The following is a 26189-nucleotide window of genomic DNA, read 5'->3' as shown; positions in this document are numbered from 1 at the left end:
GTAAACCACAGGGAAAACCAAATCAGGTTAGTGTGCCTTCTGGGGACAACCCAGAAGGAGGTTAGAACAAACCTCCATTCATAAAAACATTTGGTAAATGTTATGCTTGTGGGTCAACTGACCATGTGATAGGGGATCCCAGGTGTAAGGATAAACCTTCAGGGGTCCACACTGTCTCCTTATCCTTCTCCCCAGTGGATGAAGTACCAATGGCAAGTGGGAAATTTCACTTACTGGCTGAGGAACCCATGAAAGTCTCAGCCAGTGTTTCTTTAGTATCCCTGGGTCTGTGGGAACAACAGAATTTAGATGAGTATAATTCTACTCGAGACAATACCAAAGAGTATTACAAAGGCAGTGTTCTTGTGAATGGTCAGGAGACCCCTGCCCATTCGAGACACTGGGGCCAGAATAACTGTAGTTAATGAATTTTCTTTCAAGATGGAGGATGTTGCTAAGGTACCCAAAATCTTAACTAAGCTTGCTGGAGGCCCTGTCCAAATGCTTCCACAGTTACCAGCTCTCATCCAGTGTAATGATATGACTGTCAAGATACCTGTAAGTGTGCAGAGTGACATACCTCGGAGACTCATGTTGGGGAATGACTTAAAAACTCTTGGAGTTGTATCAAGCACCCCCAGGCCTCCCAGCAAAAGGAAACAGGAGCAGACTAGGAAGGTCAGATAGAGTACCTTAGGGGGCTCTCCAAAGGAGATTATAGAGGAAAGTATAACTCCTAGTCCACAGGACTTACTGACTGCAATTTCTAAGAAGAAAGAGGAAAAGGGGCAACCTAAAACCTCCAGACAGAAACCAGCCAGCACTCCTGTGCTACCAACAAGGACATCCACAGGAGGACTGTCCAAGATCATACCTGTGATCCCTCCAACAGCTGAGGCTGAGTGTGTGGATCAACCTTGCGTGGTTGAATCAGCTGCTGAGGAATCAAAACTGGAAGAGGACCTTGCTCCTGTTGGAGCTCTGTATCCTTCAGACCATCCTGAGCTGCCGTCTTTACTGGCAGAATGTGGACCCTGTGGGGTAGACTTCAGCAGAGGTGAAAGAGAGTGTCCTACTCTTGAAGGTCTTCGCCAACAGGCAGCTTCGCAGCTGGATGGGCAAGAGCCAAGGAAGCATAGGTTGTACTGGGAAGATGGCCTCTTCTACAGTGAACCGACTGAGTCTATCCCAGGGGACTACAGAAGACTTGTAGTGCCTCTTGAAAGCAGACTCCAGTTCCTACAGTTAGCCCATGAGATACCTTTGGCTGGTCACTTAAGCTTTAAGAAGATCAAGGAAAAGCCCTCTTTATATTTCTACTGGCCTAAGTTGGGGTCTGATGTAGATAAATTCTGTAGCAGCTGTCACACTTGCCAACCTCTGGCAAGAGTAGAGCCAATAATGTGGCACCCTTGGTGCCTCTCCCAGTGGTGGGAGTTCCTTTTGAGAGGGTAGGAATCGACATTGTTGGTCCCTTATACCCTCCCAGATCTTCTGGAAACAGGTTTATCCTGGTTGTAGCAGACCATGCTACTAGGTATCCTGAAGCTATACCTATGAGGACTGTGACAGCTCAGGCTGTTGCTAAGGCCCTACTTGGTATTTTTACCAGTGTAGGTTTTCCTAAGGAAGTTATCTCTGACATGGTATCCAATTGTATGTCCCACTACATGCTGGCCATGTGGAAAAACTGGGGAGTAATTTATAAGTTGTCAACTGCCTACCATCCTCAGACAAATGGATGGATTGGTAGAGAGGTTGAACCATACAATGAAGAGCATTATAGGTGCTTTAGAGGAACCCCTTAGAAGAAAGTGGGACCTTCAACTGCCATGCCTTCTCTTTGCATATAGAGAAGTCCCTCAGGAGGGAGTTGGATTTAGTCCCTTTTAACTTCTTTATGGCCCTCCAGCTGGAGGCCTTTGGCCCCAATTAAGGAGAGGTTTGAGAGTGCTCCTTCCACCAAGCCATTGAGAGTCACTGACTAGGGGATAGGTCTCAGAAGGAGAATGTCACACATGATGGCAGAAGCATCAGATAACTTAAAAGCAGGTCAGGCTCTGGTCAAACATTGGCATGACGAGAAGGCCAACATGGTTGAGTTTACTCAAGACCAGCAAGTTTTAGTTATGGTACCTACAAGGTAGAGGGCCTTACAGGACAAGTGGATAGGACCCTTCAAGGTTGTGGGTAAACTTGGAGAGGCCAACGATCTGGTGGTCTTAGGCATTCCTAAGGAGGCTCCCAGAGTCTTTCACACCAATCGTTTAAAGGCTTATGTCTCAAGACCAGAAGTGGCAGCTTTGCTTCTAGCTTCAGCCCAAGAGGAGGAGGAGAGTGAACCTCTACCTGACCTACTCAGAGGCCAGCCTTTAGATGAGAAAATAGAAGAAGATAATCTATCTTCTAACTTGACACCTGAGCAACAGGAGGAATGCAAGTTTCTGTTAAATCAATTTGCCTCCCTGTTTTCACTATCACCAGGATTGACCCCTTGGGGCCAGCATGATATTCAAACTGGTGACTGTTTACCTGTTAAAAACAGAGGTTACAGGATGTCAGATCATGTAAGATCCCACATAAAGGAGGATGTCAACAAGATGCTTGATCTTGGGGTAATATAGCCCTCTACCAGTCCATGGTCTAGTCCAGTTGTTCTAGTACCAAAGGCAGGATCCAAGGAGTTGAGATTCTGTGTGGACTATAGAGCTCTTAATGCAGTCACCAAGACTGATGACCACTCTTTACCAAGGACAGATGAACTGGTGGATACTTGGTTCAGTCAAATAGCTCAGTACATTTGATCTCACTTCACGCTATTGGCAAATAGCTCTGACAGACCATGCTAAGGAGAAAACTGCATTCTCAACCCCAGCAGGCCTCTACCAGTTTAAGGTAATGCATTTTGGACTAAAAATGCACCTGCTACATTCCAAAGGATGGTTGATCAAGTTCTGAATGGGATGGAGGACTTCTGCACGGCATACTTGGATGACATTGCAGTGTTCAGCCCTACTTTGAAAGAACATGTTGACCAATTAGGATATGTTTTGCAGGCTATTGAGCAGGCCCATCTGACCATAAAGGCTAGCGCATGTCAAATTGGTCACAGTAATATGGTCTACCTTGGGCATGAGGTAGGAGGAGGTGAAATCAGGCCATTGCCTAGCAAAGTACAAGCTGTACAAAACTGGGCCACCCCTACTACTCAAAACCAGGTGAGAGCCTTCTAGGCCTCACTGGGTACTATAGGAACTTCAGAGAAAACTATGGGACCATAGCTTCTCCCATGAATGTGACCTCCTCTCCCAAATTCCCTATAAAGGTCAGGTGGAATGAGGAGTGCACTCAAGCCTTTGAAGGCCTAAAGAATTCCCTTTGCCAAGCTCCAGTCCTAAGAAATCCTGACTATAACCAAACCTTCATTGTGCAGACAGATGCTTCAAATACAGGTATAGGTGCAGTCCTTAGTCAACTGGATGAGAAAGGTAGGGAACACCCCATTTAATTCATCAGCAAGAAGCTGAAGGAACCAGAAACAAGGTGGGCAACCATTGACCGTGAGTGCTTTACTATTGTGTGGTCACTGAAGAAGTTTAGGTCATACTTGTGTGGATCTACTTTTGTGCTTCAGACTGACCACCAACCCTTGAGATGGTTGATGCAAATGAAAGGGGAAAACCCAAAACTACTGAGATGGTCAATCAGCCTGCAAGAGATTGATTTTACCATTAAACACAGGTCAGGGTGTCATCACTAAAATGCTGATGGTCTCTCCAGGATGTTTTACCGACTGGAATAAGAAGATTCATCCAGGAGTGGATTAAATCCTCCTGTCCCTTAGTCTGGCGGGGACGAGTGTTAGGGAGAATTATCAAAATGTTCTAATTTCCCTTACCTTTTGAGACTCCCAGCAACTTTGCTGTTTTTCTTTGATTTTATTTTTTTACCTCGGAAGAGTGTGAGCCTTTTTTCCCACTCTTCCATGTATTTTGTGTTTGATTTACTTTTGTGTTCTTTGGTTATGGATTTTTAAAACAACTCCAGTGGCATCATCCTTTTCTGTGTGTCACACAGCACCTTCAGTGCAGTGGCACAGGGGTGTCTTTCAGACTCCCCACGGTTTAAATACCTTCTCGGACTACCGTCTCCCAGAGCATGTAAAGATAAATTGGCTTTACTAGTCTTTTTAAATTTACTGACCCAGCACACACTATCTTTCAATAGAGTGCTGGGGGGGATGCCTAACTTCCACTGAGTCAAAACACTCATGTAACAGTAAAATGTTACACTTTCCTACTTTAAATGGCTGGTGGCAGTGATTTAGATCAACTACCGTAATTCTTTCCGACCGCTAACAACGGTAGCTAAAAATCGGGTCAGCCATGTTTTCCAATATGGCACCCAAGACCTATTTGTAAAAACAAACTATGGTCATCTTTTTTTGCCATTTCTTTTAGGAAAGGTCCTTCATGTGTTTGTCTCTGCGTGCCAAACCAGTTTGGTCCCTTTGTTCGTTGGCCTTTGGCGGGCTTCAGTGCTGAAGCCCTCCTCTGGTGCCAGGGTGTCTGGGGTAGACAGGATGTGAGGGAGGTGCTGAAACTCCCTGTGCTTAGTCTCCTAGGAGACCTGAATGCACTCTGGCGTGATTGGCCGGCTGGCTGTCCGGCAAGGACAGCCAGCTGCTGTGTGAGTGACAGCCAGGCTGGAATGAATGGGGGAAAACTGTTTGAAGCCCTGCTCCAGGTCCGAATTGCCTGAAACTCAGACGACAAAGAAGCCCTTCAAGGTTAACTTCTTCCCTTGGGTTTGGTGGGAACAACCAACTCACAAGCCAACTGGACACCGTCCTATTCTGGTCGAATTTTCATCAGAGTGCTGTTAAAAACCGGATATCCAGAGGGAAGGAAACCACCTTGTGGACTTTAAGGCACTCACACCTTAAACCGACGTTTTGCAACAGCTTTTGGCCTCTTCCCTGGGCAGTGCAGGAACCTCCCGACGTCGTCCTTCTTGTCCCCACAACTGAAGCTCAGGAACAGCGAGATCTGCTCAAACTGCAAGGAACAACTGCCTCAGCTACAGCTTTCTTCATTGACAAGGTACTCTGCAAACACGGTCCGGAAATCTTTTCGGCCATCAAGAAAGTGCATGAAACTTTGCTCAACTACGAAGGCTTGTCCTTCCCTAAACATTCGTCAAACTTTTTGCCTAGCCAAATCCTTTAAAAATCTGTGGCAAATACTTAACCGTTATATACCAGAACTGTGCTATCCTATACAAAAGACTCTGAACCATTGACTTTGGCCCAGGCCTGTTGAGAAGAATTGCTGGTTGTATTTAACTGAAACCCTTTGCCCTGCCTATGAATGTATCTGGTCTGTCTATTCTTATAACCTTGTCTTTTCCCTCCTTTATTAAGTATCTGAAGAACCATTTTGCTCCCACTTCATTTTGGAGCTAAACTTGTTCAGTTAATTACCGGTAGGATTTTTGTGGTGTATTGGTGTGTGATATTGAACTGCTTATGCTAGAGTAATGTTTTCTAACTGACTGTGTAAATAAATGTATACTCTTTTACCAAGAAACCAAATCACTGTATTGGTTGTTCCTTTGTGTAACTTGTTCTACTGCTCACTCAAACTCTTGAGATAAGTCTGTCTGCTGAGCCATCGCTACCACTTTACTGTGTAGGACAGGCGTGTACCAAAGGTGAAATTGTTCTTACACTTGTAGTCCTACTTGCATGTAGTGTTCCCAAAGGGTACTGCATGTGATTCTGCCTAAAAACCTGGTCCCCTCGCACGCCTCCTGCACACCGGCACTGGCTCACAGGCATGCACAATCTGTTTTTATGTATGCCAACAGACACCTACCGACAGTTTGCAACTCCTCTTTTCACTTAGGCTTCGAATTGACACTGGCTGGCCAGATTAACATTTTTATCGTTTTGGGTCTTTTCCTTGAGGTGTCCTTCACATGTGCAGAACTGCCACCTCCGCAACCACATTTCATCTATCAACACTTCCCAGGCACGGGCACAGACTCAATGTCACCTGCCTAGACACATTTCTAGTGTCTGTCTTCACTCAATTCCCCCTCCCGGGACTCTTTGGCCCTTTGCACACTTGTGTACGTGTGCATTTCGAATTACATGTTATTTGGTTGGATGTCATGTCATGTCCCTCACCCATGGGAGGGTCACTCGTGTGTTTATGGGGTAATAGGTTCTTGTGATGTGTGCTCACTGAGGCTCATGCCATGATACACAAGGCAAATTTCTCTTAATGTGACAAATCGAGGGTGCTTTGAATTCTGTCACGGTGTGTGTATTTGGACATGTGTTTTTTTGCATTGCTTTGTCACAGGGCATGCAGGGCCGCTCTTTGGCATACACTTATGTGATGTCTATGTTGGGATGTGGTTGCAGTCAGCAATAGCGTATGATCAGCTGGGACACTAATGCGTGTGGGCCAGGTGTATGGCTTTTTTGTTGTTTGCTGTTTGTTTTGTGGACAGGAGGTTGAGGGTGGTGAGAATACTGTAGGATGTTGTAACCCACTAGGCTCTGCCCTGCGGCATCACTGTGTGACGTGGTGGCACCAGAATCAGCTCTTAAATCCCTTTTTCTTGGTTGCTGAAAATACAAAATACCGGACCAAAACACCACAAAACATCCAATATCTTTGCTGGGTGTTACCCGCCACTTCATTTAAGGAATCATTATGAACACACAATGGGCCTCATTCCGAGGTTGGCGGTAAGTATTGGTTTTTACCGGCATGGCGGAAAGACTGAGTCCGATCTGGTACCACGCCGCTATTTACAGGCTATTCCGACTTCGCGGGCACGAGCTTTCCGCCATGCCGGTAAATCCCCTAGCGGCATACCGCTAAAGGGCCCATTAAACCCCTTAGCGGCATGAAGCGAGACGTTCTTTACAACACCGCCATCGAAGCTTCGCCGTCCGTAATTAGCGGTGACCGTAATTTACGGATACTGTAATTTACGGTGTGGGATGTTTTTACCCATGCATCCGAGCCCTACCAAAAAAAACTGTGCATTACTGGCATTGAAAACATCATGATGGCCAGAGCTTCCCAGAAAATGCACAGGGAAATGCATGAAGAATAGGCTGCCACCCATTTTTGCCGATGTTATGGGCACAGAAGGGCACTGCCTAAAACCACCATGGGCTACCCACACAGTAGCCTGAAACCATAGGGAATGGCAATGCTGATTGCCAAAAGCAACCTAGAACTGTGGGGAATTCATTTTCTTAAATCCCAAAAATGGTTGCATTACCAGTACTCACCACTATCAGAAAGCCGGCGTTTTAAAACAACACCAGACATTTGTGTAAAACTGAATAAATGAACCCCAAGCAGGCCAAAGAAAGACTTACTAAGAGGTGGATACAATGTAAAGTTATATTCTGAAGTGACTTGAAGGTTTATAACAAGACTGGCTGAGCTCTGCCGGTCTGCAGCGGCTTAAACTGAAAATGGATTTAAAATTACCAAAAATCGAAATGTGTAAATAAACTGAGGGACAGACTTGTGACTGCCACATAGTTTGTCACTGTTAAAATGTCATAGTTTTGAACTTAGAATCCGCATTCCAGCTGCATGTGTAAAAGTTGTTAGTTTTATTTGAATGCAGAAAACTGGGTAACTAAAAGTGACAGTAGCTGGGGCCTGGCTTAAGGAACTGGATTCTGCCGGACAACATCCCCCCAATTGGAGTGAAACTGGATCCACAGCAGTTCTCAGGCCTGGCTGCATTCTGAGGGGAGGTTACCCCTCTCTGATTGAATTACCAAGGGACTGCTAGAGACTAAACAAAGGACCCAGGCAAAGGGTTTATTGGGGGGAGGCCATAAATGGCTTCCTCTTGAACAATGGGCCTTCCAGGGCCCAGGCAGATGGTTTATTAGGGGGACCGTAAAATAGCTTCCTCTTGGCAGAAGCTGGGAGGGGCAGGGTCTCTGAGCTTGGCAGAAACTGGATAAACTGGTTTCTACACCATGTGACCTGAAAAGACACACCCCTGTTGGCCAGAATATGATTCTAAGAAAGATGTATAACTCACAGTGCGGACTTGTCAAAATTATTTAAATGATACCATAATTCTTGTGAATTTTCTGTGCACGTTTTAAGACGCGTTGGGAATTTGTGTGATGTTCTGGGGCAAAACCCTGCTATTTATGGATACTACAGACTCTGTGTTTAAGCTAGAGACATGGGAATTTACTGGAGTATGTAAGGACAGGCCGTGTATATGTGTATAATTTTTAATGAAGAACCAAGGTTGCATAACCCACTAAAATCGAAAATAAGTTGCCATTTTTGAATGCAAGCCCTCAGGAAGAGCAGAGTTTGAACAGAGTATACCTCATGTGATAGGTAATATGTACATGCAATGACAAACCACTATGTATTTGAGAAATGTATATTTTGATCAAATATAGATTTGTGTGCAATTTGACAGGGGAGTGTCCTTTCTGCAAGCCATTAAATGACATCATTCTGACACACAATCCTGCTCTCCAGTGAGAACGCAAAGAATTCTCCAACCTATCAGAACTCTGAAGGGGTTGGGCCTAGAAAGCTAGCCTCTCCACCCACTTTCAAAACACATAAAAAGAGACTGCTGGGACAGGTAGGGACATTCAATTCCATTTGCTGCGGAGCATGCTGACCGACGACTTCACATCCAGAGATCCTACACTTAGACTTCCAAGCTAAACAGAGACTACAGAACTTTGAACCAAGAAGTCCCACTGCAAGCAAAAGTATTTGTCAGCAGGCCCAAAAATCATTTGCAGACTATTCACAGCCGGACCCAGGTGTTGATTCTGGCCTGAAACCCTGTGCCAGAAAGATCCAGAAGCAGTGCTGTACCGAGAGAAAGCAGAGGAGTATCCAGAACCAGAGGCCAGAGATCCAGAGTGACCCAGAACGCTGTTAGCAGAACCAGAGAGCTGGCCCAGATCACTGTGAAGTGCCGAGACCAGAACCGGAGTCCAGTCCAAAACCTGACCAGATCCGTGGGGAGGCCTATTTCAAAATATATTGTGAGTACCTAGCAGAACTGTGCAGAACCAATCTCTTAGTTAAAATAATATAATTCAATCTATTTTAATCTAACCAGAACTGCCTCCTAACTGTCACCTGTCATTTGCAAAGCTGTCACCTGTCATTTTCTAGCTGCAAGCTGTAACCTGTCGCTTTGAACTTTTAAAATTTAAAATCCGAAAAACTACCTTTATTTAATCGTCCGTATCTCTGGAACCGTTTGGGCTAGGAACTTGGTTTAACTTTCCTCTGAAAGCTTAGAATCTCAGCTTTTCAACAAGCTTAGAACCGAAAGCACAGAAAAAAGGTGCCGCCCCCATAAGGAAGGAGCGCTTTACGCAGGACGAGCTCCAGGTCCTGGTGGACACTCTGTACGAACATGCTGAGATAGTATTCAGCAGTGACATGCGTAGGCCCACCGTTGTCAGGAAGAAGGAGATCTGGGACTTGGTTGCACAGAGGGTGAACGCCGTAGGAAACACCCCCGCACCACGAAGGACTGCAGGAAACGGTGGGATGACCTCCGTCTCAGGGTGCGGGCCATCCTATCGGCCAACTGAACTCAGGCCCCTGGAGACAGGAGGAGGCCCAGCTTCTCCCATCAAGATGATGCCCTGGGAGCAAACGTGTGCGGACATGACGGGCACCGAAGCCATAGAAGGGGTTTGCGAAATGGAGTGCGGTGCTCCGTCATCCGCTGATGGAGGCGAGTGTCATGAGTCAAGACAGTAAATGCATTCCCAATGTAAGGCACCGCCAAGGGCTGGGCAAGCTGTCACATCACGGTTGGGAAACCCCCCCCAATGAAATCATGCCGTAACAAGTGGGACCCAGGCTGATGTCAGGTGCAAGGCTCCAACCCATATTGGCCATAGCACACAAAGAGGCAGTCAATGCGAGTCAGCACAGTACTCCGCCAACATGAGTGACCCAGACATCTGCATGCATTTTCCATCCAAGCCCAGATCACTGTCCCACTCACCACCCAAATGTCAACAAAACGCTGCAATCCCATTGTTACACCATAGGCTTGAAGAAATGCTGACCCCCAAATCATTGCTCATGCCATCTCTCTCTTCCCCCCCCACAGGCAGCGGGCATGAAAGTGAGGACCAGGAAGCCACCCAGCCCTGTACCTCCAGGGGCACAGCCAGGGGACACCGTATACCTGCAAGAAGGAAGAAAACACAGGCAACACCACCTGCTCCATCAACCCCCATGGAGGGGGCACAACCCCCACCCGCACCCCTACCCATGCCTGCAGTGCCGCCGGAGACATGCCCCACGGTGCACTCTGAGGAGTCCAGTGTGGCAGGGGAGAATGCTGCCATGTGCCTCCTCGATGTGCCAGATAGCCCCACATTAATTTCCGTTTCCAATGTGGAGGACCCCAATGACATTGGACATAGCCCAGACACTCCATCCTACAGCCAGGTGGCACACAGCGACTCCGGGGAGAGTGACACCCCAGGGCTCACAGGCCAAGGAGTACCACCTGCCTGTCCTGGATCCACCTCCCCTGCAGAAAGTCCCGAAAGGGCTGCAGGCTCTACACCAAGCCTGCCAAGCACATCGGCCACACCGGCCATGGATGCAGTGCGCTCCCTGCACCTCACGGGCCTGATTGAGGACTTTATCCGGGACAACCGCAAATCTAGGTCGGAGTGGCACAATGACCTTCAGGCTCTGGGCGAGGTGATCACTGCCAGCACAAACCGGCTCTGTGAGGTGCTGGGCCGGATCGCAGATGCCCTGGAGGCAGCACCCCCCAGACCACAGCCCCAGTGGGAGTACCCACCCTCCCAAAGCTCCTCCACGCAGACCAGCCCTGTCCGTCGGTCACTGCGTACATTGCGCCGCCACAACATGGATCCCCCTGGCTCTGGAAGTGCACATTGACCATACTGACACACACATGTGGCCTATGTTGCACTGATGGGACTATTGTGGGGTTGTTGTGGGGGGAGGTGAAGGGGGGTGAGGGTGTGTGTGGGAGTTGGGGGGAGGGGGGTGAGAGGGGTGAGGGTGTGTGTGGGAGTTGGGCGGGTGAGGGTGTGTGTGGGAGTTGGGGGGAGGGTGTGTGTGGGAGTTGGGGGGAGGGGGGTGAGGGTGTGTGTGGGAGTTAGGGGGGAGGCGGAGGGGGGGTGAGGGTGGAGGTTTTGTTGTACACGTTTCTACATTATTGTTCAATACACTGGTTGATCATCCCTAAAAAACAGTGGACATTGATCATTGTGCATGTGTCTTTTAATGTCGCACAGTGCATGGTGTACATGTATCCCCACACCCAGTGCCCAATGTCCTGTCATCCTCACACCCTCAGCTGACTTGTGATTCAGAAATATTGTCCGATCAATGATTGCTGCACTGAACGTCCCTCCTGTGCATCGGCACCGTGATGCTGTTCTGCCATTCCTTCCTCCTCCCCATCATCATCATCTGGTGGTAGCAGTTCCAAGTCAGGGGGCAGTGGCACGTTCCGACGGATGCACATGTTGTGCAGCATTACACATGCCATGGTGATCTTGGACACCTTCTCGTGGCTGTAGATGAGTGCCCCACCCGACCGGCTGAGGCAACGAAATCGTGCCTTCAACAGGCCGAAGGTCTGCTCTATCACCACCCGTGTACGGGTATGGGATCTATTGTAGTCCTCCTCGGGCCTGTTCTGTGGGTTGCGGACCGGGGTCATGAGCCACGGCTTCAAAGGGTAGCCAGCATCACCTGCATGAGAGTGGAATGAAGGTAAGTGTTTGTGCATTCATGGTGGAGAATTGTACTAGTCTTACATGGCCGCGGGTGATTACTGGCAATACACACATGTCCCAGGATACAGTCACCCCATTACTGGACCGGCTACGTGTCATGTGCAATGGAATGATGGAGGGGGTAGTTCTCGCTGATGGGTCATGGTGTGCACTCACGTCGTGTTGCATGTGCATCGTATATGCATGCAGCAGTGTTGGACTGCATTCATTGATGTCTTGCGCGAGACTTGGTGAAAGGGGGTGTTGGCTGTATTTGGTAGCATACTCGTCTCTCTGCACGGATCCCTACCATGGTGACTTGCAGTAATCCTATGGGGGTGCAGGACCAGTGACACGCTGTAGGATCCCTGTTAGACTCACTTCTATGCACTCCCAGGGATGACTGTCCTGTGTGTTGAGATGCAGGAGTCAACGACATTGCACTGCATGGTGCAGGATGCCGCTACGGTGTGTAAGGTCCACCGATGAGTGGTGCATGTGTTTTGGTATCTGGCCAGGTTTCCTGTTACTCATGTAGTGTTTGGTGTCGGCTCAAATTCATCACTGTGTGGTTATGTGGTCATGTGCCGTGTCACTTGCCTTGGGGCACAGTGTGCTGTGAGGTGAACATCGTGTACTGGCGTGGACATTCCCACCCAGGTGGAGTATGCATCCCCCCCCTTTCCCACCCAGGTGGAGTATGCATCCCCCCCCTTTCCCAACCAGGTGGAGTATGCACCCCCCCCCTTTCCCACCCAGGTGGAGTATGCATCCCCTCCCCTTTCCCACCCAGTTGGAGTATGCAGGCAACCTACTCACAGCCCCAATGCACTGCCATGGCCCATTCAGGTTACCACCAAGCAGCCAGGCACGTCGTCCAGCATGTCGCTCCATGTAGCGTGGTAGTGTTGAGTTCCGCAGGACCAAGGAGTCATGAGTTGATCCAGGGTATCGGGCATTGCAATGTGTGATGGCTTTACTGGCATTACACACCATCTGGACATTGATGGAGTGGTATTGCTTGCGGTTGCGATACGGCACCTCCATCGCATGCGGGACCACCAATTCAACGTGGGTGCAGTCGAGGGCACCTATGCAATTTGGAATGCCTGCCAGTGCATGGAAGGCAACTTTGGTGTCATATATCTCCTGGGGAATCTGGGCTAGGGATATGTAGTCCCTTGTGTGGGTGAGGAGGGCATCCAGCACTTGGTTGAGAATCCCGGAAAATATGGGCTGTGAAATGCCATGCATGTGCCCCACTGTATGCTGGTAGGTGCCTGTGACAAGGAAGTGGAGCACAGACACTACCTTCAGTAGAGGGGGGATGGCAGTGCGGATTTCTATGCGGCTCAGTATATCGTCATGTATCAGGTCCACTATGGTGGTAATGGTGTCCCAGTCAAGCCGGTACAGGGTGTGGATCTGCTCTGGTGTGAGGTTGAAGGGGGTGGCTCTGAATCGGGGGATTGGGGGCTGCCGGCGTGGTAATGGTGGCTGCACCGGTAGGGCATGCTGGGCCTGTCTCACCCTCCTTCTCCTCCTGTGTATCCTCTGTGGTGGGGGCTGTGGTTGTTGTTGCTGTTGTTGTAGTTGCTGCCTTGCAAGCAGGGCCTCCAGCTCCAGGAATGCTGCTACAATTGGTATCATCTTGGTGTGGGAGGGGGTGTGGTGTGTGGGTGTGCTCCTTTTGTGCTGTGCCAGACTCCATTGCCTCCACCTGTGCTGATTGAGTGCACCTGTTCCTCTTGGAAACACTGCTCAGGATTCTTTACACCTTCTCAGCGATGCCGGTATTTACTCCATGGCGGTAAGGTACTTTGCGGTCTTGTGGAGGCCGTTTTTTCCATGTCCGGTTTACTTGGGATCAGCTCCGGTTTACGCCATGCCGCTAATTCCGGCATGGCATGTCGGGCGCGTGCCACTAAACCGCCATTTACGGCCTCGTACTTTACGGCGCCGTAAATAACGGTCTGGTGGCTCAGAATGGGCCGTAACGGGAAACGATACCGGTAGTCCTTTACCGGCATCGTTTTTCCCTTACCACCCAACTCGGAATGACCCCCAATGTCAGGAAAAGCAGAATCTATCATCAAAATATCCACAGTAAAAAGTGTGCTTGCCTGTGAATTGTCAAAATATGGGCGCAGTACCAGCGGCCGCCTATATGACAGCTGTCATTAGTTGCATTAGAAGCTTAAACTTGTGCAATTGAAATCAAATGGGCCTCATTACGACCCTGGCGGAAGACCATGGTGCTATTAGCACCATGGTCCATGCCGGTAAGTTACCGACTCCGCCATGGAGAAAGGGGGAATTACCACCCCATTACAAGGTTGGCGGGACGGTAATTCCCCCCTTCCTCCATGGCCCTTCCCCATTCCCATTTTTGCCCCATAGGGCTCAATGGGAATGGGGAAGGCGTTAAGTACGGTGCCGCAAATTGCGGCATCGTAATTAGCACCAAGGTCCCTTTGCGGGTCCCTACTTTAAGGGCTGGTCTACACCAGCCGTTAAGGTCGAGTCCCGCAAAGGGACCTCGTAATTAGGCGCTAATAGGTTAACGGCACCGCAGCCTTTTACGGCGCCTTTAACCCATTAGCGCCTGGGTCGTAATGAGGCCCAATGTCTATAAATTAAGTGACCTGTTATCAAAAGTAATAAAGGTTGAAACTATTAAATCTCCATGGTTTAGAGACTGGAATTAGAGTTCTAGTTGCCTGATTTAAAATTGCAAGTTTATGTTCAACAAAGAAAAATTTAACAAAGTGACTTTTAAAGTAAGCCTGATGCAAGCCAAAACTACAAAGCATTGTCCCCCACTGGGCAAGGCACCTCCCTTCTGCTCTCTGGACCAGGAACTCACATTCAGGTGTTGATTAAGAGGGGAGGGGCACTGGGGCTGCTCCTGGGAGAGACAATGAACGTTCCTTGGCTGAAAGGATATGCGGATTGAAAAGTGTCAACAGTGGCCTCTGCCAGAGGAAGAGGGCGGCGATTGCTCTTGAGCTACAAGATGAAGATGGAGGCGGAGCCAGACATTTTTGTTGATTCACAATGCACAGAAAGCATATTTCTAAAAAGATTGATAAAGGACTGTGCAAATTTGTAAAAATTATAGAATTAGTAGCAGTGTTAATGTGATTTTTTTTGTGCACATTTTAAGAGATGCCAGAAATCTGTGCGATGTTCTGAGAAGACACAGTGAAAATTCTGGTTTTGTAGCAATTGTATTTATGTCAGAAGCATGAAACTTCATACGATTATGCCCAGATATCAGGCGCACATATGTACAGAATTCTGGACAAATCAGATAGTGTGTCCCGGACAAAAAGTGCGAAAATGTATCAAATCCAGACCCGAGATCCCACCGCAATGAGGATTGGAAGAGGGTTTATATGTGTATGTTATTGGTATCAAGATTGTACACATATAAAGATGTATTATATCAAAAATAGATTTTATGTGCAAAAGGCAAAGGGGAGGATGTTTTGCCTCATAAACTACATAATCATAGTGACACATTTTTTTCTCCTCCAATCAAGGGAGAGAGCAGACTATAGCCAATAGACTACCTAGGGGGTGCACATAGGATAATTCAGCATACCCACCCATTTATCAAACACATAAATAAACACAGCTGAAGACCTACAAAAACACACTGATCCACCCACTATCCCGATATTGGCAAAGCACTTTGAAGGAGTTCCATCCATACTCCAAAAACTTTGCAAGCAGAAAGGCTCAGAGCATAGCTGAACCACTTTCAGCTGGGCCCAACTTCCAGAACCTATCCCTCAACTTAACGGGGAAACCAAGAAGCAGCCAGGCTGTGCTGTAACTGCTTGCCTGCCAAAGAATTATCTTCATAACCAGAAGGGGAGATTAAATCCCAGTCTGGTGCTGTGCCGTGCTGTGCAGACCAGAGAGCCATTGCAGATCCAGTCCAGTCGTGCTGTGCAGCATAGACCAGAGTGCCTTGCTGTCCAGTCCTGCCATGCAGTGTCCAGAGCGCCTTGCTGATCGCTGAACCAGACCAGTCCGGTATGACCAGCAGTCTGTTCCAGAAAGTATCCCTGACCAGAATCATTGACGGTTCCCTTCAAAACATTGGTAGTGAGTATCCATAGCATAGGATTGTCACTAACCTATGTACTGTCCATAGTCATCCAAATCAAATCTATCTTATATCCAGAACTGGATTGTTAGAAATACTTTTTGTCTTGCCTGAACTCTCTCTCTCATCCTATAGTCCTTCTGTAATAATATTTTTAAAATCATCTTTCCGCTGATATATTTCTTCTGAAGAGGGCAAGCATCTCGGCGGGCAAAAACCTGATCAGAGACGTCCTGATCTGGTGGCTGTGCTGTCATGTAGTTTGTTTATTCATAGTCCATCCCTAGTGTAAAGAAACCTTGTATGTATTTTAAAAGCGCATCCTTGTTTTACAATTTTGCCTCTTTCTGAAAAAAACCACCTCCATGAAAACATTCATAACTTCTTCATACTTTATGCTAGACACGAAATTTAAGTGTCTACTTGTAGCTAACATACTAAGCTTTCTAAAGAACCAAAGACTGCATCGCAATACTTTTTCCGCAATCGTGTTTACCGGGCACAAAAAAGTTTGCCGCAAATTTTTCTTTTGGCTAAAATCTATAACGTGTAAAATAGCTTTTCATTCCACCGACCTCAAAATTAAGTTTTCTACTTGCTTATTACTCTCAAATCATTGCTAGTGTCTGTCTGGAACCATGCAAAGTGGCTCCCATTAGTATTTCAACCATTTTCAGTGTTTTACCTATTCATTCAAAGCCAACTTTGAAACCATTTTTGACAGTTTGCCAATCATTCCTGTTTCCCTCTTGTGTTTGCTTGGGGGGGAAATTGGGATTGATATATTTTGTTGAATTCTGCATTCCTGAAACCTGTTCTCTCTCCTTTATATTGCATTTTCGGGGGATTGAAGAGTGTGCACGGGGAAATAGTAATTACATTGCCATTTGATTGAACACACACAAAAGTATTATTTGTGTGCTGCATTGTTTTTTCCCATCATTACTCCTTGTGATTAAGGAGATTGTTTAGTGTGACATAACCCCATTGGGGATTATTGTATAACCATTAAAAATAGTGTGATCTATATTGTGTATATATAAAATAAATATTTTAACTTTGCAAACCAGCCTGATTCCTGGTTCAGTGTGTCCGGGGGGGGTGTTTAAAAGAGAGGGGCATGATATAAGTGGTACAACGTTCAGAATAATATAAATAACAATAATTAAGGGTTTCAGTTGTGTATCCCACGCTAGGCATTGACTTAGGTAAAGTGCCGGATTGAAATCACTTTCAATACATGGCATACAAGTTCACAGACACGCCTTCGATGGAGTGTACGTTTGTCACTATGTCAGTATCCAGCATGCAGTTTGGGTCCAGTATACGGGGCCTGCCTGCAGGTTACCTTGATGGGTGATGGGGGGTGTCCCATGAAGGGTGATGGGGGGTGTCCCATGACAAGGGACCTGCCTGCAGGTTGCCATGACCGGTGATGGGGGTGGGGGTGTGCCATGTGGTGTGGGCTGCCTGCGGGGTGGGGTCACGGTGATGGGTGCTAGGGGGGTCCCATGTGGTGTGGGCTGCTGTGGGGTGTGGTCACGGGTGATGGGGGTGCCCCATTTGGTGTGGGCTGCCTGCGGGGTGTGGTCACGGGCAATGATCCCTCTAAGCTGTGCGCATGCCCAACTTTCTTCTGGATGCCGCTCAGAAGAATTTTAGGAGCGCACATAGACAATTCCAACCTTCTGAAAAATTAACAAGGCATAAGCCACAACAGTTACCTGACATTTGCTATCTCTCCCAAAAAAAAGTTATATTTTATTAACTACTTTTTATATTCTGGTCTAGTCTATTTACATTACCCTATTATGCCTAGTGTGAACTTAAAAATCTAAAAACTCTAAAAACAGAATACACCCTCTAGAGGTTAAGAACGAATATGAAAAAGTGGCTCGATGTACAGAAGATCCAATGGCACACATTTGCCAAATAAACCTCCATCCCTAACCGCGACTTCTATACTTCAAACCTCCACATTTATACCTTATGAGTTGTACTTCCGCCAAAGGCCACATTTAGATATTACCGGTCAACCTTGACACTGCCTACCTTGACTCTGTGAAAGGTTACCAGACTTGTACCTACATCTACTTGTTTTCAGTTTGTGGTAATATGAATAACGTTCAAATACTAGAATTGCTGTTACACCATGAGTAACAGAAATGGCTTCTTACAAAAAGCTTTAAAAACACTGTTACCCAACTGTCAGCTGTAATATTGGATACTAACTGTCAGTAAGCAGGCTAATAGGATATGTAACATCATCCACTGCTTCTGCTCTTTCTACATATGATAAACAAACTCTTTAAGCTGTACCCATGCAAGTGAACGCATTATAAAACTCAAATATTAATTTGTACTCTAAGGACTTTGAGTAGGCAAATGTCATGCTCAGCATTTCCTGCTTTAGCATTGCTAACATTGCCAGATAATTGCAAAAGAATTTACTTGACCCGCAAGGGATAACGGGTATGGTTTATGCCTGGAATTACTTGTATATGGCATTAGAGCAACAGATACTGAAACACCTAGAATGCTTTTCGGACCTTGTGCATCCCATCCAAGTTTTCATCGTTCCAGTGGGCATAGACCGTAACAAATGACATGCTAACTTTCTGCTGTACAAAAATGATTTCACTGAGCACTTGTATAATTCTTCCTAACAATATTAGGGTGGGGTATGTTGCAAACAATCTAGTAAATACTGCAAAATAATTGTATGCATGCACATGCATTACATTTTCTTCAATGCCCATATACAATACATGGTGAGGTTTTAAATATATTTTGCTTCCAAAGTATTTTGGGTATACAAACATGCCAGTGAGTGTTTTACTGCTACAACCCCTCACTTTTTATAGAGCCTTGTCAACTATGATTTGAGGCTAGCACATGAGCCAGAGAAGGGTGAAAGTAAGGGCACAGGAGAACACTCCTTGGCAGTGAAGAACAAATCAGCAACTTTTAAAAACCAAGTCAAACGTTTCAGCGGTACAGTACATTGAAGGAGATGTGGTGTTTGTTTGCTAAAGATAGGACAATCTAATAACAGTCTAAGGAACTGCACCTTCTGTTTCTTTCTATGCTCAGCTACTGAGGATTTTTCATTATAATCATGGGTTCTATGTTTATTGTCTCTTGCATCCCCATGGATCTTGTTTAACTGGTAACAGGGAATTTCATAAGAGGGCCCCCAAGTTACAAGAGAAGGCACTCAATCTGTTGTCCTGTTTAGTATTGCTGCTATTAACTAAAAAAGGCAGAGATATGTGATTTTCTTCAATGAAGCGCCATAAAAAAACAGTAAGGCACTTGTTGAATTTTGTCTAGGCTGTGGTGAGGAAGAGAGGGCAAAACCATATGCTGTATTGTGTCCTGCCATTTCACTTCCTATGTCAGGGTTATGAGCTGGGCTCTGATAAGATTTTACTCCCTACATCGAATACAATTATTTTCAGAGAGTAAAACAGCAATTAGGTTTGCCAATATGGAAAACTTTATGCTCAAGATGTTCTTTCTCCTTAAAGTGACTCTTGAGATCGAGCAGTAATATTATTTGAGTTCCTTCCAATGCCACTGCCCTGCTAGTCACTGATTCAAAAGGATCAGTGGTGGGTAGAAACGGAAGGAAGTCTCTGATATGTTCGTTGGTTCCCATTTTTGGTGGGCTCATTTTCCTGTTTTTAGGGAGTAAAAATGGTTGGTGTGTAGGCCTCTTGGCTGTAAGGCTGGTATTGAGTAAGTTTTGTTTGTTCACAGGACAATGTAATCTGGATAGCAAGCAGAGCCAGAGGAATTCTGATAATCATATTCGGAGGTCCAGTTATTCGGATGCACGTCTCACCATTACACCAATTATGAGATGCATGTTCTCCTGGCTCTTGAATTATTCAACTAAAGTGGAGCATCAATTCCTATTGCTATGTTTTTTGACACTTTCTAGTTGCCATTATCCCATCTGCAAATACTGTATTCCATCTGATTTTTTTTGCCAGCCTCTTCAAATATGATAAGTGATATTTGTTGTTTGTAATACATACAAGTTTTTTTCCAATCTCAAAACACTTTCCGCATTGTCTCTGAGCAGTGTCAACAAATGAATAGCCTAAACTATGCCTATTGTATATACCGAGCATAGAATAATTCTCTGTGTACATACATAGGTTTTTATCAACACAGGACTACTTTTGCTAGCTACTATGGAAGATCTGGAAGTCTTGTACTGGTTAATGAGCTGTCTTTATAATGACATATAAAATGATTATTTAACCTATACTTTTGGAAAAGGGCTGTAAGATGCACTTTGTACACTGATTTGTAAAGAATTGCAATGGTTTGGAGGGGTAATGCCTTTGTAAAATCTCATCCGAGATATGTATGCTCACAAATTGGCTAACCGTGTTAGTCACTTCCGCATATGGAAAATGATGTGCGCACGAAAGTCAACCATTTCTGCACTTAGAGAAATATAGAGGGAACATTGGACGCGGTGATGGGTGCTATGGGGGATCCCATGTGGTGTGGGCTGCCTGTGGGGTGTGGTCACGGTTGAAAGGTGCTAGGGGGGTCCAATGTGGTGTGGGCTGCCTGCGGGGTGTGGTCAGGGGTGATGGGGTCCCATGTGGTGTGGGCTGCCTGTGGGGTGTGGTCACGGGTGATGGGGGTGTCCCATGTGGTGTGGGCTGCCTGCAGGGTGTGGTCATGGGTGATGGGTGCTAGGGGGATCCCATGTGGTGTGGGCTGCCTGCGGGGTCTGGTCATGGGTGATGGGGGGGTCCCCATGTAGTGTGGGCTGCCTGCCTATGGGGTGTGTTCATGGGTGATGGGGGCTGGGGTGTGTCTGTCCCATCAGGAGGGATCTGCTTCCAGTGGATTTGTGGTATCGCGTGGTACGCAATGTGTTTCCATGTGATTTGGTTGGGGTGGAAACTCAGCGCGTACCCCTTCTGCACCCCAGAGAAATCTCATGGAAACTCAATGCATACCCTGTCTGCACCCCAGCCAAATTGCGTAGAAACTCAGCGCGTACCCCGTCCGCACCCCAGACAAATCACATGGAAACTCAGCGCATACCCCGTCCGCAACCCAGCCAAATCGCGTGGAAACTCAGTGTGTACCCCGTCCACACCCTAGACATATCGCATGGAAACTCAGCGCATACCCCGTCCGCACCCCAGACAAATCACATTGATAATCAGCACGTACCCTGTCCGCACTCCACCAAATCGTGTGGAAACTCAGCATGTACCCCATCCGCACCCCAAACAAATTGCGTGGAAACTCAGCACGTACCGTGTCCGTACCCCAGTAAAATCGCGTGGAAACTCAGTACGTACCCCGTCTGCACCAAGCCAAATCACGTGGAAAATCAGCTCGTACCTAGTCCACACCCCAGCCAAATCACGTGGAAACTCAGCGCGTACCCTGTCCGCACAGAGTTTTCACGCTATTTAGCCGGGGGGCTGTAGGCTGGACCAGGGAAGGCGCCTAGGGATTGTGCCGTGTTAGGATTTCACTAGCTTTTTACTGCGCGTGGGGGTGTGTTGGGGGCATTACTGGTGCTGCTTGATGTTCCTTGCGCCACAGCTAGTGATGCCTGGGGAAATCCATGAATACGCGTGCCGCTCCTTCTTGCCGCGCAGTGCTTGCGCCTTTTCTGCACTGGATTCTATAAATCAGGCCCTATATGTTGCATTACAAATGGAAATCATTTGCACTGAACGATAACAGATGTATATGGTAAGCAAAGGCATACCCTTCTTGATGAGCATAGATTTCTACTCATATATCCACAATGCCGAAGACCTGCATGAAGGAACTTGTATTGGTGAACCATGTCTAAGCTTTATTGAACATTTAAACAGTTTTTCCTTGATATTATCCAGCTCTTATTGGATCAAGTGAGTCTTTATTTTGTGCCCATATATCAACGGGGCCCTGTCTCCTTATATCCCTATAGCACCGCATGATTACCTCTGCATGTCACAAATAAGCAATTATTTGCGAAAATAATGGGACTGTGCAGTACATGATTACAGCATTTAAAGTATTTCCTCCATGCTTATAATCAATCCTGGTAAAGCGATCTTGCCAAATAAAGTTATGTGTGCGTACCATGCATCAATGTCTTTGAAAATGATCCCAAAGTAGGGATATTATATAATTTGTTCTAAGGAAACTCTTTTAATATGACATAAAACATTGAAAAAAGTCCCTAGGAAAGTTATACATGCTGCCTGGATAGAAAATGGCCATTGCCATCGTGTTTGTAAACTGTACATTCTGTGTGGAAATAGAAGCAACAAGGTTCCTTAAAACATGGTAGCTCTTCATCCTTGCCACCCTGACCTCACTGTCACTCATACTAGCCCCTTCTTTGTGCTTTGACTCACTGGAGTCACAGATGCAGATTCGTGGGTATGACGTGCAGATATCTGCATTGAGTGAAAGTGAAGTTAAGGGGCTGCCTTAACACCATGTTAGTGAGGGCCACAGATTCTTTGGTCTTTGGATGTGAGAGGGGTGAATGTTTGCACCAAAGACATAAGTGTGCTTAAGGCATGTTGAGGATTCTAGGATAGATTTCTGAGTGAAAGTACCAGGAACTATGGGCCTGAACCCCAATCACCAGAGGAAAGGCACACGCATTTAATTGTTCCCAATGAGATTGTTGCCCTGAATAATGACAGTTTCAGAAAACCCACTGGGTATAGCACCTCTACAAATCTACAAATTACAGAAAGGCCTGAGACGCCAGTCAGACTGCCAAACAAAATACTGCAGATGGCAGGTGCATTTCTAAAGTGGTGGGGCATAAAGGCTTTCTCTAAAGTGGCCTGATTAAGCATGCAAGCGCTGTCAGTGTCCCCAAACCACCCTAGAGGGATTGGTGAGGTTTTGCAATGGAGAAATTATTTCAAATAAGGAATCTAAATGGTGCGTTTTACAGCACAATTTCTGTTGATGACCACATGAAAGACTCCAATACATGCCAGGTTGCCAACAATACACAGGAATATTCTACAACAGATTGCCTTGCTGACTGTGATGAAAGAAAACTATGTGGCCCTGTCACATTATATGCCATCATTGTCACTGTAAAACAATATTCCATGATTCTTTTGGCCAAGGAATGGCATAAGGCCTGTCACAACAATATATGTCAACATATATCATATGTCAGTAGATGACACACAAATACATTCTCATTATATAATATATATAATTGGTTATTTATAACGTGCTTAATACCTGGAGGTTTATAAGCGCGGACCCAGGGATCAAACCTGTCTTGTTCTGCGTCGTCTTGCATCCAAGGCAAGCATGTTGCCACCGAGCTATCCTCCCGAATTGTGCCCATAAAAAATCACGAGCCCTTCCTTAATTATACATAATAATACTAAATGTAAAAACACATTTTCATTCTGCTTGCATCCAAGGAAAATCATAAGGACTGTCTCAACAACATGTAACAGTCTTGCCAGTGTAAAACACATTCTGATGGTGCATGTTCAACAAGAAAAAGAAAGGTTTATGCCACTGTTGCCACTATAATACATATTTTACAGTGGCTAGCTGGTTGTAAAATGCTGCTCATGCCCAAAGAATATCACAAGGCCTATCAAGAGCATATGCCACTGGTGACCTCCCTTTCATGATGAATGTTCCAAAATAATCACAGTAACTTTCACAAAGATATATACTGATGTATGTCACACATACGGCCTTTCAACGAACATGTAACAAGATAGTCAGTAGCACAAGGTCATGTATTGCCATCGGTACAATAGAAATACATCCATTGTACATAGCCTTCTAAAAAAACGGTGTTTTTAAAAACTGGTTCCCGAGAAAATGTCTGATTAATGAGCAATATTTGGAATGTATTACAGGGCTAATTTTTATAGACCACCTATGTCCTTTCTCCCCCACCTCAATCCCTTCAAACAAAGTACACCATCACCTTAGCCTTCCCTATCTCTTAAACACATACTGTATTTCTGAACAATTCAATGATGTTGTATTTTGGGGGATTATGAATTTCTGAAAGCTTACATGTATCATTACCATCAATGTACCTTTTTGTTCAAATAACATAAATGGCCTACTTCAAAAACAGATTGCATTTTTCAATCTGAAGAAAAGCGTCTGATGTTCAAAAGGCAAAAGTGGAAATGATGGTAAAGGTTGCCATGTGTGAATGTGAGGTTAAGATGAACGATCTTGGAGTCTGGAACGATAAAGCTGCATCTGAAAGGTTTATGGGTTCTGTCTCTAGTGCCCTCGGTAAATCTTTGCAGTTAAGCCTGTCTCCTTGAAAATGAAGACTATAAAAATTACTTTAAAGGGGCATGTGATATTTTGCAGGTGGTGAGAGTGACAGTGCATCTTACATTTCATTTGTGTTACTCTTTGTTGCCAAGGGCCACCACCTGAATCTTAATTGCCTGCAAATACTGTCATTTGAAATGGACCAGCTAGTCCAAAAGAGTAAGAACACTATACTTGTTTAACAAATATCATACAACAAACATTAGCAAAGCCAATCGGTCTGTGATGGTAAAAGTAGAGGGTAAAGGACAAAACTGCATACTGTCTGAACTTGCAAATGCAAAGCTTTGCCATTGGTTGTTATTGTAAAGCTGCCCATTAAGGAAATACACAAGGCTTTCTCTTCCTAATGTATGTCTGACAAATTATCAAGCTCCCTATTTGCTCCTGTTTGCATAACCATGATGCCTTGCTGGTTGGATTCTCCAGTGCTGCTTGCAAATCATATCATAATTGTCCATACAATGGATTACAAGGGTTGAATAGACAGAGTTGAATGGATTGACATGGTGTGAGAAAAAACATGGTCCACCTGGAATGGACATTTTTCAGAAATAGTGAGACATGAACATGCACCAATTCGAAAAGTTGTTCCGCACAATCACAGACATATCACTGGATGCATTCACAAATGCAACCTATGGCACACACCCTTGCCCACCACTCAGTGGCTATGCAAAACGTTAAGTAAACATGTACACTATCTTGCAAAAACGATAATAATGCAAACATGTAATGCAGAATAAAAGGAGCATTAATGTACCAAACAGAATTTAAAAAGGAAGCCCAGCTACAACGGCATCTCACGCACCAAATTACACATTTGAACTTTCTTGTATAAAACAGCCCCCTAATCACACAGGAGGGACGTTCTGTAGAGCTAAGTAGGACCAACCAAGTTCAGAATGACAGCACACAAGTGCAGCAAGCCAAACAAACACAGATTTGAAACTCACAGACAACAGTGAATTTGTAGCTGGGAACTGGAGAGCTCATTAGTAAGTTGGCAAGGCGAAGGAGGTCAGGCAAAAGCAAACTGTCTCTAATAGCAGCTACCACTGATCCCAGTCAATGGTGATGTGTCACCTGTCTATTGAAATCGGATAGAAAGAGAGGTTTCATTAATGATGCCATTCTCGGATCCATACTTTTAGGCAGAATCATATGCAGTACCCCTTGGGAACACCACACACAATTAAGACTACAAGTGCAAGTACAAATTCACCTTTGGTACAAGCCTGTACTACACAGTAAAGTGGTAGCGATGGCTGCGCAGCCAGACTTATCTCAAGAGTAAAGTGAGCAGTATCAGAAGTTACACAAAGGACAACAATAACTATTGTTCAAGCAAATACTGATTCAAGGTTTCTGAGTAAAAGAATATACATTTATTTACACCATCAGTTATAAAAAGTTCACTAATATAAAGCAGCAGAAAATCACAATCTTAATGCACTACACACCACCCAATCAATTCTGGACAATTTAAGCTCAAAATGAAGTGTGAGCAAAATGGCAGTCCAGCAATTTAAAAAGGGACGGAAAGACAAGCTTATTCAAAATCAAGCAGCACCAACAAGTAAGTAGGCAGGGCAATCTAGAAAAGGCTTACTACAACTAGGATTCTAATCAATAGGCCTGGGCTAATGTTAATGGTTCAGAGTCTTTGCAGAGGATCACCCAGTTCAGAGTAGTTTGCGATTAAGTCTTTGCCAAGAGTTCGAAACGAAGTTAGTCAGAAGAAAAGTTATTTGTAAGAGTAGAGAAGGACAAGCCCTCCGATTAGCAAAGGATTTAAAACACTTTCACTGCGGTCGGAGCGAACGAACGACCGGATTTGAAGAGTACCTTAGTAGAAGAAGAATGCTGTAGATGAGGCAGAAGTTCCTGGCAGGTCCTGCAGGCTCACGGTTC

The sequence above is a fragment of the Ambystoma mexicanum genome, chromosome 6q (assembly GCF_040938575.1).
Source record: "Ambystoma mexicanum isolate Mex_15411 chromosome 6q, UKY_AmexF1_1, whole genome shotgun sequence".
In the NCBI taxonomy this organism is placed as follows: Eukaryota; Metazoa; Chordata; class Amphibia; order Caudata; family Ambystomatidae; genus Ambystoma; species Ambystoma mexicanum.
This window is presented reverse-complemented; position numbering follows the sequence as displayed.